A 15,217-nucleotide genomic window follows, 5' to 3' on the forward strand; every position below is an offset into this window, starting at 1 on the left:
TCCACAAACAGAAAAGGATTGCATTATTAAACATCCAGAAGAATAAGAGGCAACAAAATAAACTTAGTCATGAGACATTTGGCACCCTGGGTTATGAGTTCCTTGATGTAAGTAGTCTAAACTCATCCTTAAAGTGCTCATACAGCTGATTGTGGGTGCAGTCTTAGAAGTGTCAAAGTAAGCTCACAGTCTACTTAGCTGTCCCTGTGGCCAGCAGAAGATGCACCAAACTTTGATGGCCCAGCACCAGAGGGCCAAGTGAGACAGAAGGAAAGACACATTGATTTTCGAATGACAAGTTTGGAAACTGGAAACTGAACCAGAAATTCTGGTGTACATAATAGTCATGAAAATCCTTTCCTCACTGAAGAGAAAGGACAGACAACCACTGCTAAGATCAAAATTTGGAGAGTATCAGATTCACTGAGAACTTGGAAGGCTTAATCATAAGTGAATCAAGACAATTTTGGAAACAAAAAGATAATAAAAATATAAGATATGGGAGAAAATTTGGAGTGCCTCTGATAGCCAGACCAAGATCAGACCATGAATAAGATAAATTCTTATTGAATTAGTTTTTCACCAGAATGATTTCCTTGATGTTAAGGAAGAAATTGCTAGGAAAGATTTGTTTCCTGTTGTAGCAGAGTTGCAAGAACACCAACGAAGTTTCACGCAAGGTTTGTCTTATAATTGACCAAAGGCGATTGATCTGCTAAGATACGGTTAGAGAGCCAGGACTGTTTGTTCATGATTTTCCCTAGACCTCAAGGGATATGAAGTGACCTTTTTCTTAATGCATAAAACTCAAGTGCCAAAGCTTCAGCCCCAGATAACCTATGATTTTTTACTGATGCACGACTACCATGCATGGAAGCATCACCTCCAGGACAGACACTGCAGCTTGGTCTCAGAACTGACCCACCACTTCTTTAGGAAAGTCCTAACCAGACTAGCAAAAGCCACCACCAGACGCGAAGAGCTACTTAACCAGAAATTGTTGTGAAGGAAGATCTAAACAGTGGTGAGGCCAATGGTGCCATCAATGTCGTTGGAGAAAGCCAGAGCTCCGAAATACAAAGCGATCAAACTGTCACTGGATAGAAGCAATCAAGATGAAGAAAATGGAAGTTCTTTGATGAATTTGCTCAGTTAAGTTCTTAACTGTGGTTGATGGCTGTCGCTGTAATTAGCATATTGCCTGGCCAATTAACAGAAGTGACAGCCTCATGCAGGCTTTCCGAAATGTATTTGTCCAGTGTTCCAAACTGGTGGTTGACATCCCCTTGATGGAATCATGTGTAGCTAAGAGTGCAGTTGGTGCCATCACTTTCGAGCCGGGGAGCATTCCGAACTATCCAACTACCGGAGAGAGGCAACGATTTCACTCTTCTTACTTTGTTTTCAGCAGTTAGGTAGATTACAAGATTGGGAATGGTTAGCTGAACTTTTTCAACAAATGAAGTACCATGTGCAGAAAATGACCCCAGAGTAAGGATCATATGGTGGAGATTTTGGAAGGAAAGGAAAGTCGTTTCAGCTTCCCACTTCTCAAGCTGAAATAGGAACTATTGAAGCAAATTAAGTGGAATCCATCCACTCAGGATATATATATATATATTTATATAAATGGACTGAAGATAGCATCTGGCCTGAGCTTAACGTAGATAAAGGATCCGTGAGTATCTTAATGACTTGCTTCTCACAGAATGGATCTGATGAAATAAGCCCAGCCATCGATGAAATGGATTCTTCCGCTTTTCTAGACAAGTTAGTTCAGGAAAAACAACTGCTCCTTTCTTTCAGAGCAGTGATGCAAAAATTCCCTCCGATCAGGCGCAGTTTTATAACAGCAGCTTCTAGAAGGCTTGTTACTTCATCTTTTTGTTCATTTCTATGATGTTGAAATTGTCTAAAAGGAAGCTTTCTTGGCTTGGAATCCAAACCATTTGAAATTTTCTGAGAAAGGGCAGGACTTTGTTCCGGGTGAATTGTGGCTAACCTGGCTGGAAATCACTAAAGACAGAGAGCCAGAGGAAGGAGCTGATTGAAGAGCCAGGCAAGGTCTCATTGTGTGCAGAACACGCTGTCACCATGACACAGCTGTGTTTGACCTTACCACCACGAACATTCACTTCACTGCAGTCTTTTCATGATGTCTAAAACAGGAATGCACCGGAAAGGGTTTATTTCTTAACATGATTTGTTTCTTGTAATGACGTGTCACAGTCATTTTCTGTCCCCACAGATTTTAGGAGTGTCTTCAATATTTACATAGTCTATGAACAGCATGTCATGATTCCATTGTAAGTCCTCAGGCAGAGGTGGTCTATCGCAAGGATCATCTTTGCTGTCAGCTGTCACAGGCTGTATTAAGTTAGAAATGTACTTCATTCAGTAGCAGTTGAGTTGTTTAATATTTGATTATTTCATTTGTCCTTACAGAAAATGTCTTAACTATAATTGATGATTGTTGCTGTAATAAACACTTTGCCTACATTTATATCTGTAGTCTATGCTGTATTTTAATATTTCTCAGTCTGGACAAGTTCATAAGTCTTTTTTTTTTTAATTGCTGTGACTTTCTTGTACAAAGTTGATCTGTTTTAAGAGATTGGCAATGCCCTTGAATCGTTGGTTTGTGTGTGTGTGTGTGTGCATGTGCATGACACAAACAGTGAGGAGTTGAGTTGTACTTTTCTGTTGAGTTACTGAATTTAAGTCTTCTTAATTACTCTATTTTGCTCATGTTCTGATTCTACATACTTGCATTTATCAGCACTAGAATTTTGATATTAAAATGATAGGATGTTGCCTGGGTAGGGCACTCAGCTGAGGTGAGAGACATGGAATCCCTACATTGTAGAGCCCCACTTACTAATGAGGTACATGAGGTGCATTACAAATTTTCCAGACGTGCATAATGGAACATTGCATGCATTTCCAGGGGTAATTTAATAGGCAGTGTTTTTTTTCAAAGGGAATGAACTCTTAAGTGATACGGAAGATAGAGATGCTGATTTAGGAGAATAATGGATACAAAATCTTTAAAGAATATGATTGAAGTGATTTGGAGCTTTATTTAGACTTCAGGTAACTCAGGATGAAAAATGAGCAGGCCAGGAGGTAAGCAGGATTCTTTTTCCTAAAAAGATGCAGAACAAAGGCCTTTTTATTTAAACGTATTTTATTTATATTTATAATATTGCTTATTCTCAATGCACTTTGCAGATAGTCTTGTTCACATGGGAAACATCTAAAGCCCTACAGTGAGTCTGGTGAGGTCACATTTGCTAAGGGATTTTTATGCATTTTAGAAAACATTACGTAGAGAGAGCTAAACCAAATTCTTAGTGATCTTATTTTTATAAAATTTGGAATACAAGGACAGAAAAATCAATGCCTCAAGTTTATGAGTTGGCTTATTCTGCAATTATGCCTTAGAAGATAAATCATATCAAATCTCAGTGCCCTATATCAAATTTCTGTTTTATTTAATAATTTTATTTTGAGAACTTCATACATGAATGCCACATCTTCATCCCTCTTGCTACTCTCTCTCCTGCCTTCAACCCCTCCCACACCCCCTTCCAAATTTATAGTTTCTTCTTTATTATGGTTATGTACACACACACAAACACATATGCACACACACACACACACACCTCCCACTGGGTCCATTTAGATTTGTTCATTTGTACATCTATCAAAGACTCAACAAGTTCTGTGAAATTCTGCTGTCTTTGACTCTAGAGTTTCCATGTGTTTTCTGAGTCATTCTTCCTGAGCCAATGAATTCTCCTGTTCTATTTTCATGGTAAATCACAGGAATGTGTATACTAATGGATATTGACAATTCACCCTACAATACAGGTTAATTCTTCTGCTCACATGATATTGATCAACAAAGTGCCCTATATCTCTGATTAACAGAAGTGAGCGTGCACACCTATGCACACTCCACTGGCAGGTGTCACAGTGTTTTATGGTGGATGCTAGTTGGATATAGTTATGACTTGAGAAGCACATGAAATATCATGTGCACATATTTTAAACACAAAATTTGTTTTGAAAACATGCCCTACTGTCCTTTTGTATTTTGGAAAAATACAGTTCTGTTTTTTAATAAAACGTGAAGGCAATAGAAAAAGACATACAATGATAGTGTGTAGCACTATGTGCCTACATTACAAGCAACACTGAAAGGACTTAGCAGGCTGTATTTATATATTTATGCATATCAAAATAATAAAAAATGGCTGTGAATTTGAGAGGTAGTGAAAGGCGAGGTATGGGAGAGTTTAGAGGGCAGAAAGGGAAAGAAGAAACGATGCAATTATTTATTTAAAACAAAATAAGAAAAAAGAAAATGTGAAGAAATCGGGTGTTATCATACTTAACATAGTGTCTAATTCTTTATTAATTTAAAAGAGGTTAATTACTTTCTGTATTTTGTATTACATTTAGTGTGTGGTGTGTGTGTTTGAATATGGTACATACATGGAGGTAAGAGGACAACTTAGAGGAATCTTTTCTCTTCTTCTACCATGTGATTCTTAGCTAATGCATGTGCCATTATACACTGAGTCATCTTGATGTCTCTATTTCTAAGGTATATATATATATATATCAATTATTATACGAAAATAAAGATTTTACTCATGAAATGAATCAAATTAATAGCATTGCACTGGAAAAATTAAGCATTTCAGAAAACAATAATTTGAAAGGATTTTCTTTAAATCATGAGTTTATACACCTAGATGATTTTAATTGCATGAGTCATTATCATCCACTAATAATCCATTCATTAATATTTTATTCACCACTTCCTGAAAAAGAAGAAAAACCTTTATCCAATTAATTTAATTTGTTGTATTTAGTTCATATTTTCATTAATTTGATATGCCATCTCCAAATTGCTCTGATTTCCAAGGGCAGCCACAGCTATTTTTATTTGTTTTGTCCCTTCCAGAGACAGCTGCTTCTGGCAGTGAATCTATACCCATGAGGGCGACCAGGGCACCAAGTGCATTCACACGACTCTGGACAACCTCTTGTTTTCGTGCTTTCTCTGCAAATGAGAAGTAGTCATAACTGAAGCACTTCATTGAGAAGATTACTGAAATGATCAAGGAGATCTCATATATATTGGCACACTGACAAACTAAGCCCTAAATACGTTCACAGCTTCTTAGCGTAGATGTCTTTTAATACGATTTAGGTGTGGTCATTGTCCTAGTTAGGGTTTCCATTGCTGTGAAGAAACACCATCACCAGAGCAAAGGAAGACCTTTAATTAGTGCTGTCTTAAAGTTTGGAGGATTTAGTCCATTATTGTCAGGTTGGCATGCAAGCAGACACTGTGCTGGAGAAGTTACTAAGAACTCTACATCTGGATCCACAGGCAGCAGGAAGAGAATTGCCACACTAGTCTGTCTGACTTGAGCATAGGATTCCTCAAAGCCCATCTCCCAGCCCAGCCCCCAGTGACAACTTCCTCTAACAAGACCACACCTACTCCAACAAGGCTAGACTTCCTATTAGTGCCACTCTTTATGAGCCTAGGGGAGCCATTTTTATTCAAACCACCACAGTTAGGCCAAGAGATGAAGAGATGACTGTCTCTGAGAAGATAGTTTGTTATAGTCACAGATCTAAAGAGAGCATGAGCAGGCGGGTGACCCTTGGGAAACACCTTTATTGTGTTAAGGAACAAGTAAAACAGATTAAATGGTTTAAGATTGATTAGTTTGAGTAGCTCAAGAAATCTCCAAGGCATTGAGAATGTTGCTAGGTTCATTAGCACTTGTACAGGACAGGCGTATAGTGGTCTGAATTGTGAAAACATCATACTTGTGGTTGGCACTCTGGTTTGTACTTGAAAGTACTTTCTCAGGAAAAGTCGAAAGGAATAAAGACAGGAGTGGGAAGCCAAGATGAGGTGACTCACCAAAGTTATTGGGTTATCACGAACATGGTGCGTCTGAAATATGTCTTCACAGTAGACTCTAAAGCCATGGTTCCCCACCTTCATAGTGCTGTGACCCTTTAGTACAGCTCCTCATGTTGTGAGGAACTGTAAAATTCCCAACTGTAAAATTATTTTGTTGCTACTCTATAACTTTAATTTTGCTACTGTTAGGAATCATAACATATCTGATACATAGTATATATGTGTCTCCAAAAGTGCTGTGGCCAAAGGTTGAGAATCCTGCTCTAAAGCATCATGCAAAGAGAAACAGGAAGTATAGAAGAAACCAAGCTTCAGTATCACCATTGCTGAATCTTTCTATCATATGTTCTCTTTGGGGACACATAAACAGATATCCACCCCAGACAGGGTAGTGATGACACATCAAAGAAAGGATTCCTTTGAAATCTAGTTCAGGGAGCTACTAAGTTTATTGGGGTTCCTTAGAAGAGGGTGAGTGACTCTATTGCAATTGCATTGGGAAAAAGACCTGCCCTAGTGTGGATGACATATCTAGAGGTCTCCGTCAAACTTACAGTTTGCGGCTTATGTAACCCTGGGGAGGGGTCTTCTTGAGTCATAACATTTGTGAGTTTCTGGAGTCTCATATATTTAATTAGCTGCATAAATCTTATGAGTCTCCCTCTTCTAGGAAGGAATGTTTCTACTTGAAGAAACAGTTACTGCACACTCTTCCCTTTCCACCAGCTCTCCTATCCTGCCCTTTCTTTTTTTATTTTTTACAAAAAAAAAAAAAACCAAGCTATCTTTTTTCATTATCCATGCTCAATATAAGTTCCCACTCCCTCCCCTCCTCCCATTCCCTCCACTTACCTCTCTCAACCCAACCCCTATCCACTCCTCAGAGAGGGTAAGGCACAGTGCTTTGGGGAAGGTCCAAGGCCCTCCCTACTATATCTAGGCTGAGCAAGGTATCATCCAAAGAGAATAGGTTCCCTAAAAGCCATTAAATGCAGTAGAGATAAATTCCAGTGCCACTGCCAGTGACCCCTCAGTCTGCCCCAGCCATGCAACTGCCAACCACTAGTCCTATGGTTGTTCCTTCCCAGTCTGGCTGGAGTTGGTGAGCTCCTATTAGCTCAGGTAGACTGCTTCAGTGGGTGTACCCACCATGGTCTTTTTTTTTTTTTTTTTGGTTTCTCGAGACAGGGTTTCTCTGTAGCTTTGGAGCCTGTCCTGGAACTCCCTTTGTAGACCAGGCTGGCCTTGAATTCACAGAGATCCACCTGCCTCTGCCTCCAGAGTGCTGGGATTAAAGGCGTGCGCCACCACCGCCCGGCTATGACCTAAACTTTTAAATGCTCATTCACAAGTATAGCTATACTATGGCGTTCCTGAACTATGGGGTGCCAGGGTGCTTCAAGTCTTTCTGGGAAGGGTCAGATAGTGAATATTTCCAGATTTTGAAGACCACAGATGCTTTGCTCTCTGCTCCAGCTGTTCAGTTTTGTTTCATTTTGTCACTGTGACTCAAACGCAAGGGATGTGGTATGTCAGCGTAGGAATATAAGGTACCAACAAAAATCAGGCACCAGATGGACTGGGCTGTGCGTGGAAGACTGATCACTGCTACAGAGCAAGGTGAGTCTCTGAGGACCTGATGGCACATTCTTTGGAATCGAGGTGCTGCCTTTATGCCCTGATTACTCAACAAGCATCTTAAAGCCTCAGATTCCCCTTACGTGAAATGGGATTAATAATATGCCATCTCCCATTTGAGAATTAAGGGAGACTGAGTGAAAGGTACCTAATTAAGTGTCTGTCACATACTGAATGTTTAATAAATTACTTTAATAAGAAATTCTTTAAAATTTCTTTTCAGGACTCTGAGGTAGCCCATACCAACACACACCTTATGTGGAGGGGCTGGACCTGCAGATTCAAAGTTACAGGATCTTTAGGACACAAGGCAACAAACAATAAGATATACTAAGGGGGCCAGTGAGGGCCCAGTAGTAGGACGTAGTAGAAGCCAGAGCTCTCAAATCAGACCAATGACTCATGGCAATGAACACCTACAAGTAAAGATGGATGGACTAAAGGGCACATTGTGTGACTCACTGTGCCACACGACAGCTTCCATGCCAAGATTTTTCATTTGTTTTATATTTTGTATTTTTTTTGTTTTACTTTAAAATTTTGTTTGGGTAGGGAGAGTGCAAGGGCAGAGGGAGAAAGCAAGGGGACAGGGAGATGAGTGGGATTGGGATGAATGATGTGAAATTCACAAGGAAAAAAGTAAAACAATAAAAAACAAAGAAAAAATAGAAAGAATAAAGAATAAAGTTGGTATTTTGTTTTTGTTTGGACCTCATTGTATAGCCAAGTTAGCCTACAATTCCTCATCTTCCAGCCTTCAGCTCCTAAAATCTAGGCTTATAAACCTACTACCAGTCTAGCTAAGAATACATTCTTAAGAATAGGCAATTACAATTGATTTATGTGGCAAACGGTGTTGCAATGAAAATAAGAATAAGGAAATAGTTATGATTAAGCACTTTGGCAAGACCAATTGACAGTTACTGGTCCCTAAAGCATGCTAATGTTAATGGTTTCCTAACATCCTGGTATCATTAGTTTCTATTTGCAGTACCTCCCTGCTTTGCTCCTTATAAAAATTCTAATTATCCTGTAAGAAGAAGTTTTGGTTCTATATTTCGAACAGCCTTTCAAATTCTTTATATATTAAATAGAGTCTCTTAAATATACTTATCATTTCCATTTGACTATAAATTGAGTATTGACAGTGCTGGGTCATAACGATAAGCTGCCTAGGTTACGTCAACTTGATACAAGCTAGAGTCATTTTGGAAGAGGGAACCTTAAATAAGAAAATGCCCCACAAGTTTGTCTTGTGGTTCAGGGTTTTTCTGTAGCTTTTGGAGCCTGTCCTGGAACTAACTCTTGTAGACCAGGCTGACCTCAAACTCACAGACTCACAGAGATCCACCTGCCTCTGCCTCCCAAGTGCTCGGATTAAAGGCACGTGCCACCACCGCCCAGTGAATTTTCTTAATTGATGATTAATGGGGGAGGGCCCACCTAACTGTGGGAAGTGCTACCAATGGATAGGTGGTCCTGGATTCCAAATCCAAGCAGGTTGGACAAGTCATGAAGAGAAAGCCAGCAAGCAGCACTCCTCCATGGCCTTGGCTTCAGTTCCTCCCTTCAGATTCCTGCCCTGCTTGAGTTCCTGTCCTGACTTTCAGGCTGTAAGAGGAGACAAACTCTTTCCTGCTTGTCTTAGTCACTGTTCTTTTCTCTGAACCATGGCCGAGGCAGTGCCCATGAAAGCCATCTAATTGAGGGTGCTAACAGTCTCGAGGTTTATTCCATTATCACTGTGGTGGGAGCACGGTGGCACAAGTCACTCCAGAGCAGTCACTGAGAGCCACCTCCTCATCTGCAGGCTGGGAGAGGAGGAGAGGAGACACTGGGCCTGGCTTGGGCTTTGAAACTCAAAGTCAATGAAACACTTTCTCCAAGAAGGCTATAGCTACTCCTTGCAACAAAACCACACCTCAAAAACTTTCTAAATCCTTTCAAATAGTGCCACTCCTCTGGGGACTAATTATTCAAATATATGAGCCCTGGAGGCAATTTTTATTAAAACCCCACACCCACCAAGTTGCTTTTGGTCATGGTCTTCATCACAGCAATAGAAACCCTAACTGAGACATACAGTTGTTCTAGGCCCAGTACTGGCAGCAAAACCCGTTTATGCTGAGTTGTAGAGGGATGTGATGATAGATGCTCTGTGCTTCCTCTTTAAAAATCTTACATGTGTCTTCATGCACTGGAACATTGTTGTCACAGCTCCACCAAGGCTGTTCTCTACTTCAAACCCTCCAAACCATTGCTATCCAACTGCATCTTCTCTCTATAAGCAATACCCGTTGAGTAGTCTCTGCTCAAATACAACTGACATTAATTTTCCTATTGTGTCCTTTTGCTATTATTTTCTTCTAATAGTTTTTAGTATATAATCAGGCAATGTGTTATGCTCACTTTAGAATGAGAAAATAAAGTCTTATTTTTGTTCTGACACTTTCCAACTTTATAACTTTGAATAAAACTAACCTACTTTATCCTGTGATTGATTTATCTATAAAATTTATTGATAACCATCCAATGGTTTGTGTTCACGAATTCAAAATATATGTATGCTGAGCATGTATTGTGGGATGGGTCTTATTCTGCATACCAGGGGACAATAGATTATTCAATGAGTGTAGAATATGTGTATGGGAAGCCTTAAATGTTATGGGTACCAACGTGATTTGTGATGATCAGTTATGAGCAGAACAGACTTGTTAGCATAACCTCTTCATCATAACACATTTTTCTATCTTATACATTTATATATCATGATAACAAGCTGGCCACCAGCAACATGTGTCATTTTCTTGTCTTCTCAGTGGCAACGATGTGCTTTGCTTTCCGCCCACATGCTTTCTCCATGCAAGGTTTCCCAGCTAACGACACAATTGACTAAGATCTACAGAACTAATTGGCTCTGAGAAAGATCCAGCTTCTGACCTTGACTTTATTAACGTCACATGGTGACTGGTCAGGAACAGTCCACTCAGCTGATCTATTTCCAGGCACCCAGTTATCTGTTTCCCAGAACCTCCCCACCCCTCAGGAGAATGATTGGGAAATCACGGTCCAGCTTAATGCATTTCTATTTAGGGATCTACTGTCTGGCAGAAAATATCTTTATCATTTATTTAATACACAAATGGTTCTTTTTTTCTTGTCTGATTCCCCCAAAGCTTGGCAAACTAAATGGAATCCATTAATCACTTCAGTGAGGTGCAGCCATCCAGTCTGTGAAAACGGCAGCGTGCTTACCTAGGCATGTGGCATAACTCAATAAAAATTTGGACGCAAAATCCTTTTAAGGGTATTGATTGTGATCAGTCTTTGTTATAGAGAGAGATGATGGGACAGAAACAAAAAGAGGGCATTTTCCACTAAGACAGCAAACTGTGAAGATAGGGATGGGCTTTGAAAGGGGAAACAGGAGGAGTGCTGCTTGGGGTTCTCTCCCCAGTGCTAATACATCTCAGATCTTAGTGCCAGGATTCACTGCTACCTCATTTTTAGCGGTTGCAACAGACCCTGCCATCTCTAGTAAACTGATGTTTCTCACTAAGAGAGGCATGCGTTGGGATTGTATCTGGTCTAGCTTTGAATATACAGTAGAACTTTCCTTGGTCTTTGAAACAGAAGAAAAGTTACCAGTTAGTTTCTTGTGCTCTTTTATATAGCTACATAGCACATTTACAATATTGTGGTCAATACTATCTTGATTCTTTCAAATCCAACATTCAAAGCATATTGTGTTTTCAGTAATAGGGTCTTTATCTTCAAGTTTTGGGGTGCAACTTAGGGTGATGGCAATAGCCATGATTGTTTGGAGGCTCTCTTTCACCCATTAGATCAATAACTTTAAGGGAGGAATAATAGAAAATTTCAAAAAGTTGAAAAGTAATTTATAGAACTCCTTTATTTATTCAACAAATGTGGGGTGAAGATTTTCTAAGCATACCACTATTTTGGAATCTTGATTTACAAAAGCGAATATAATATACAATGTGTTGATATCATGTATACTATATTCTATGGTGGAGAGGATGAATATAGTAGATTTCTAAACTCTATGAAATCAAGGAAGTAGATAATCATTGAGGAAATGCAGAGCAGGAGAAAAAGAGTGGGAACATTCTAGGAGAATTTTGTGGCATTAGATAAAATAGATAGAAATTACTTCAGAAAGAAGGTAAGATTCATCCAAGGTTTAAATTCCAATATAGCAAAGACGGAAACAATGGGTTTAACACTATTGAGAATATTGACACCTTCAGAAAGGGGTTTTAGTCAGCACATGGATGGCAACATTTTTATTCAATTTAAGGAGAAGGAGGATTTCATTGGGTCAAGAAAGATCAGGTATAATGCGGTATGTGCATCTCACTGAATGCCATTATAACATGGAAGCAATGCATGCAGTGTAAAAAGTCTGAGAAGACAGTAGGCAGTGCGCACTCTGGCACACAGCTGTGAACTCAGGGCCCATCAGGAGAATTACAACTTGAAGACCAGACTAGGTTGTCTTAAGAAAAAAATTATTTATGAAATTTTTGAAAGCTAATAGTAGCAGACAGATGAAGTATAGAATGGGTTTTCTGGTATTTACTTTTCCCTCCATCACTGTTTTCTAGCTGGGACGCAATATAATCCCATGCTTGGAAATGGCTTTCATCTTGGAGAGAAGTGATCTAAAGTTTCTATTCAGTCCTGACTTTAGGCATGGGAACATGTCCTCCTCACTCTAGGAAATCATGAGACACCCCTCTTACCTTTTGTTTGTTTTTTTGGGGATTTTTTTTTGTCCTTATATACATCAGTTTCCAAGCAGTTCTGTGGAGCAGGAACAACAACAGTTGCCATTGGAATAAAAACTGTGAGGGAAGAAAACCCACTCTCATCTCAGAACAGCTGTGGCCTAGCAGAGCACGTCCCCATTGAAGAGTTATCCTTAACTCACGGGGAGCCACCATTTTTATTTATCTGTTGTTAGCCATGATTGCTGAGGATTAGAGGAGTCATACCCCACCTCACAGTGCGGTTTCTTTCACTCAGCATCCGTGCACATACTTATCTCAATCCAAAGCACACCCACAGACACCCACAGACACCCGCAGACACCCACGGACACCCATAGACACCCACAGACACCCACAGACACCCACAGACACCCACAGACACCCATAGACACCCACAGACACCCACAGAATGTTTGACCAAATTGCTAGGCAGCCCGTAGCCCCATTAAGATGTCATAAATTTTGTTTTCCTAGAGAACCTTTAAAATTTTGGAAAAAAATGAGTACTTCCCAGAACCTGTCAAGAAGTGAATTATTTTTCCTTTCTAAATTATATGTATGTAAGGAGGGCCAAATGATTAATTTAGCATGAAACTTGTGGCAGCATTAGATAGTTGACAAACTCAAGACAAATGAAGATTAACTTCCCAAGCAATTAATTTTCTTTCTGCATGTAGACTGTATTTAAATTGTAAGTATCAACAACATTTGGAAAAGACAGTGGAGATAGTCCATAGCAAGGTCTGAGGCAGAACGTCTAGTTTATTTAGCATGGATATACAATGGAATCAAAGGACTATGCAGATATTTGCAAAGAAGTAACATTGTGAGCCTAGAGAGTGATGTATAAAATCATATGTCGGTCTGTGCTCAAAAGGAGGTCATGTTCTTTGACGATGATGTTGACCTTGTTTTAATAGCAACCTCACTTGCAGTGGCAGAGACAAACAATAGAACTCGTCAAAACAGGGTAAATTATGCCTCTCAACAGTCCTAAACACAGAAAAAGTGTGTCTCATTCCTGATTCATGCCACTATGAGTAAACAAAGGCTCGGTTCCTCACAGTCACCAAGTGGAGTTACCAAAGTTACCAATGTGGAGACACCATTTTGTCACAGCTAAATAAGCTCTTTGTGAGCAGCAGGGAAGATGAGCTGTGTGCGACTTTCCAGCAAGACCAACAGAAAGAAGCATTTATGAAGCGTGCCAAGTTATTACAGAACCAGTTTCATGTCATATCTGCAAACACATCTCTGTCGCTTCCGTACGCCTGAAAGTAGAGGACTGTCTGAATGCCGGTGCCCACATGTACAGCATTCTGTTACTCTCTTCCTTAAAAGACTGGTAAGGACAGGTGAAGTTACTGACATATACACAGAGATATGTTTAGGTCATTCAATGAAGAGGTTCATAAAATCCACAGAAGAATGGGCCTTAGGGCAAACTGACAAGCCCCTAAAATTGTAAATTTTGATGAATGTGCATCTTCTTGGAAATCACATAACACCTAGGAGTCTGTTGTTGGGTTAATAATGGAGCTCACCATCAGATGAAAGGCCCCATTTTGTAGCTGTCTTATATAGCAGCTACAAGCCAAGTTCCTGCTCTGTTGAGTGGCACGCCCCTTCTCTGCGCTCAAACAAAACACATCATAAGTTTGTCTTTCTTACCGTCTGTCCACTTGAATTCCCTGCTACTGCTTCACCACCTGCCCCACCCCTCCCTGCGACTTTTACTTTTTTCCTTAATTTTTAAAAACACTTTTCCTGGTACCTGGGACACTTACGACTCGGATTGTGTGCTGTTGCCCCTCCCCCCCCATTTCATTCTGACATTTTGGTGTTTCCCATAAAACTTGGCATTATAAAGGAACTGTGTCCCATTATGTTATATCTCTTTCAGAAAGCAACAGACACCACGTCTGTCTCTCACGGGTAATCCAGACACCAAACAAGTTAACGTAAAACTCTACAGCTGTAAGTGCTTGCTTGCATCGATGAGACTCTCAATAATATGATTTCATTAAATGTTTTCTAGTTCCTGCAGCAATTGCGTTAGATGAAATTGTGTCTTACAATCATCAAATGCTCAGCTTCTTGGTGACAGACCTTTTCATTACCTTACTGCTGTTCTTTGCTTATAAAGTCTCTTATCATCTGCTCAGTGAGACAATATCACATACGACAGTCTACTTGATCCTGAATTTAAAGATGGAGTATGTTTGACACCATTTAGAACACCTCCCATTTCATGGTATATAACTTGCAGGTTATGTCCATCCCTGTAAAGTGTATCATTTGGGAATCAGTAGTACATACACTACATCATGCAGTCATGAGCACTAATTAATTCTAGATGTTGTCATTTTCAAAATCCCAAAAAATGCCCCATCAGCATCATCTCTATTTATATAGTGTATTTTTTATCACACCCATTTACTCCATCGCCTTCCAACTCCCCAGCTGGTGTTTTCCACCCATCTTTAGTTTCCTTCTCTCTCTCTTTTTTCCATGAAACTGTTATCAACAACCTTCTAACTCTGATTGGTGCTGTGCCTATATGTGCATGCTGTGGGACCATAAAGACAGTTATTCCTCCTTCTCTGCAGTCATCAACGGCCCTAGGTCCTTCAGCAGGGGTGGACCCACAGGAGATCTCCTCCCTTCCATACTGCAATCTTGACTACCTTGATCTTGTGCAGTTCTTGGGCAGATAAACACAGCTGCTGCCAATTGTGTGTTGATACCACAGCTCTCATCCCTGGCTCTCAGCTTGCATATCCCCTCTGTTTCCTTTTCTGAGTCTTGGATGGGGGGAAGGTTGACATCT

At 39.9% G+C, this 15,217-nt stretch overlaps 1 pseudogene; it reads left to right on the forward strand.

The window, feature by feature from the left end:
• Positions 1-796: 796 nt before the first annotated feature.
• On the forward strand, positions 797-2,051 carry LOC130886983 (eukaryotic translation initiation factor 4 gamma 2-like; annotated as a pseudogene).
• The last annotated feature ends 13,166 nt before the right edge of the window (positions 2,052-15,217 follow it).

This window comes from Chionomys nivalis, chromosome 14 (assembly GCF_950005125.1).
Source record: "Chionomys nivalis chromosome 14, mChiNiv1.1, whole genome shotgun sequence".
NCBI lineage: Eukaryota > Metazoa > Chordata > Mammalia > Rodentia > Cricetidae > Chionomys > Chionomys nivalis.